The 3,849-nt window shown below is 31.6% G+C and overlaps 1 long non-coding RNA gene across 1 annotated transcript; it reads left to right on the top strand.

Annotated features, from left to right (window-relative positions):
* Nucleotides 1-2,070, top strand: LOC110941137. Its single transcript, XR_002593853.2, has 2 exons — nucleotides 1-99; nucleotides 1,788-2,070. It is a non-coding gene; the product is annotated as an uncharacterized LOC110941137 (long non-coding RNA).
* The last annotated feature ends 1,779 nt before the right edge of the window (nucleotides 2,071-3,849 follow it).

Raw genomic sequence — 3,849 nt, 5'->3', positions numbered from 1 at the left:
TCCACTTGTTTTCATTAAAGCTCCTGATCAAATCTCAACTCAAGATGGGAAAAACTACTTTGTTCGTCTTCATGTTGGTTCTCGTTCTCTTTGCTTCCGGTATGTTTCGTTTTCTTTTTATTTAATCTAATATATATATATATATATATATATATATATAGTGGAGGGTTTAATGAGAAGAAATTAGAAATTAAGAACAAAAAGAATAAAGGATACAAAAGTAATTTGAACAAATCATTTAATGAGTCTATTATTTATTTTTGCTAATTAAATTAATGAACTAAAATCATTTAATGAGTTTATCTTTTAAAATAGTTGTGCACCTTACACAATAAAAACAATCCCGCACATGATCTTACATATTCAACGTTTCCTACACCATTAAAACAATATTTTGGTGTAGGATACATAATGTATAGGACTCAAACACTTTTAAATAACTTTACGACTCATAATAAAATATGTGTAGGACACAACATTTTTAAATAATTTTTTCACTTCTAATAAAATTGGTGTAGGTGTCAACACATTAATGACGGTGAAGGAAGAAATTATGGTTGCATTAATGAGACTTGAATAACTCTTTAAAATATTTATTAATATTCTAAATCAAATTGTCCATACTACCCTTAGTAATTAAAACATTAAAACATTAATTAAAAGTAGACAAAATGATATCTTGATTCACAACCATTGATCAAAAAAATATAGGGTCTAGATTAATTTATTTTTCTTCTTTTAAGAATATTCTTCTCAAATGAACCTCCCTCTATATATATATATAAAAGAAACAACGATATATTTTCAACTTAATCAAAAAATGTTACTATGATATTTAAACCTTATATATGGATGATTTTAACAGTATCTTAGGGTGAGAGGGGCACTTCCCTCTTAGGGGAGTTCCTTCTCTTACGCATACCCAATCAGGTTATGCCACGTCAACTACCCTCTTAAACTACTCCTCTCTTAGGTGACTTGTTTTTTTATTAAAAAAAAAAGGTAATCATTGATTGGTTGAAAATGAGGGTGGCCCCACCATCTCCTCTCTTCTTCTTCGGTGAAACCTCCCCGATCTCCCTCCCCGCACCGATGGCGCCGGTGTTCCCGAGCGGTGAATTGGGTCACCGCACCCACTTCCCGTGAGTGCTCCAATCACCCTTAACTAATTATTATATGTTAATTGATGTATTTCTCAATTAAAGCTTTTAGTAAATAAATAAATAAACAGGGTTTTAAAATATTTTTTTGGTAATACAAAGAATTATGTTGTTTGAACAACAACTAAGGGCTGTTTGTTTACCTTTTAATTAATGAGACTCTTAATGGTTCAACACTTAATAGTTCAGACTGTTCGTTTTACAAGCAAATGTCTGAATACTTCAGACATTTACCTCTAAATGGTTAAGATTTATACATAGTCTGAATGGTTAAGACCTCTAATCTAAATTGGTCAGACATTTGCCTCTGAACGGTTAAGCATTATACAGGCTCTTAATGGTTCAGACCTCTTACTGGTTCAGCACTTAACCATTTAGATGTTGTCAAACAGTCCTTAATACATAAATATAATACATAAATACAAATTGTGTGAATTTGAAGTTTTTGAAATCGAACTTGAAATTTAAATTTGAAAATCCGAATTAATGACCCGGATTATGAGAAAAAAATAAGAAAGATTTGTTCGACACACATATTGAATCCGAAACTAGGGATTCTAACTCGAAACCGAAATTAAAATTATTATTGTGATTTGGATAATAATTAAGTTTAGTGAGTAATTGCAGAAGAGAGTACTGTGACAGAAGCGAAGATGTGTGAACATAAGGGGCGTGCTATGAGTTGTGCTTTTGATAGAGACTGTAGCCACTCTTGTGAAAAAGACGGTTTTATTGATGGACATTGTGATGGTGTAAGACGTAAATGTGTTTGCCGGAAAGCCTGTTAATTACTATCTGCGTTTATTTAGTCTTCACATTTGTGCGACTAAATTGTGTTTCCAATAATATAATAATGAATAAACCTTGTTACAGAATTGTGTAATGAATAAACCTTGTAATGTATGTCCAACCATATTTTTAAACGCGTTTCAGGTGACTTACTCTGAAAGTAAAAGACGTATGCTATGAAGCACTGAAGGCTTAAATAAAGTGGCTATGTCATCAAATTATAGAAAGGAAATTATGTTTTGTCAAAATAGGATCTATTCCTATAAAAACCTTTGTTGGGAATATGAGTTTCATCACAATTGTTTAACATTAACAAGGTGTTTTACCAACTCTGAAAATTTCCTAACTACGATCCTGATGAAAATATTTCCGTTGCATATTTAATAAACACTGTTACCATCTGATTGTTCACGGCTCCCGCCTAGGGTGGTGTCGGGGGCTGTGACATGTGTTGTGCAAGATTCATTGTCTAAGTGAGGTTCATCTGTACCACTAAATGTGGACTTATATCACATACTAGGTGTATCTCTTTTGACATCCTATCTAAAGGCAACAAAAAGTAAAAAAGTAATGATTACTTTTTTTATACATTGTTGGTGCATATATAGTTGAATGAACAGATCGTAGATCATGACAAATGTTATGCTATGATCAAGACAAGCAAATAAAGATATGTACAACTTGTTGGCTATTATTTATGTAACTTATATGTCTAAAAATATACCCAACTGTTGAAGATCAGATACCTTTGAAACAGACTTTAATATGACAAGGATTGTAGATGTAAGCATCAACTAAATTAGAAATCAAATAAACAGAAACAGAATGGTATTAACACATACTTTTTGCAAATTGTAGACACAATAATCATAGAATATATCTAAACAATAATTCTGAATTTAATAAACCTAATTTACTATCACACAAATTGTTTTTTTTTTTTTTGTTTGGATGAGTAAATTCTATTTTTGATTATCACAAATTAGTGAAAAAATAATCAAATTAAAGCATATTAAAAGAATAAAAGACAACCTTTTGAAACAAAATAAAGAATACCAACACATGAGAGAATGAGAGAGATTTGGAAAGGGAGGAGGTTGTTCAGTGTTTGCAGGTTTATTGACGTGTCCCCTTTTATTTTGTAGTTTAACCTAAAAAAAAGAACAAAAAGATCCAACTAATAAGTGATGCGGGAATCGAACTCGGCTTGTTGAGGTTGGAAACGGCACGCTTTACCAGTTGAATACAAGACAATTTTGTTTGTGGGTTCACCCATTATGGGTTCCTACTGAGTTTTCTATATATGTTTTCGCTAAAAACTTTTTTTATCCTGGGGATAGAGGAAATGTTATGCTTACATCCCAATACCCTCCTAAGACCCTATTTATAGCTTGTTATTTGTGGGATTTACTATGCATTGTTGTTGTTGATACGAGTTTTGTTCAAAATCAAATGAGTCATATATAATTGATTTTTTTGTTCTTTATCGTGACGAACTGAACTAATATCACCCAGAAAACTTTGGTAATGGTGGCAGTATTCGTTTTTATAGTTTACAATACAAATTTCATTAAAAACGGAGTTGTCTTTGCAATATGATATCTTTTTTATATTGCAATTTATAGTGAGTGTCGGTACCTGTGAAGAACCGTACTAATACCGTCCCAACAATATAGGTATGACGTTGATTTCGACCAAACAAAATAAGTATCGATATCTATACTATCAAAATTGTTATTGATGTTCGTCGTAATGGTTTTTATATGATGTACAACACACACACACACATATATATATATATAGAGTAAGGTTAACATACAAAAAGCCTTATCATACATCACGTAGGAGACAATGGTAACCGTTGGATCAGGGGTATAATCACGCATGGGACCACATAATC

Source organism: Helianthus annuus, chromosome 5, assembly GCF_002127325.2.
Source record: "Helianthus annuus cultivar XRQ/B chromosome 5, HanXRQr2.0-SUNRISE, whole genome shotgun sequence".
Taxonomy (NCBI): domain Eukaryota; kingdom Viridiplantae; phylum Streptophyta; class Magnoliopsida; order Asterales; family Asteraceae; genus Helianthus; species Helianthus annuus.
Note: the sequence above shows the minus strand (reverse complement) of the source record. Positions and strands in the feature narration are given on the sequence as shown.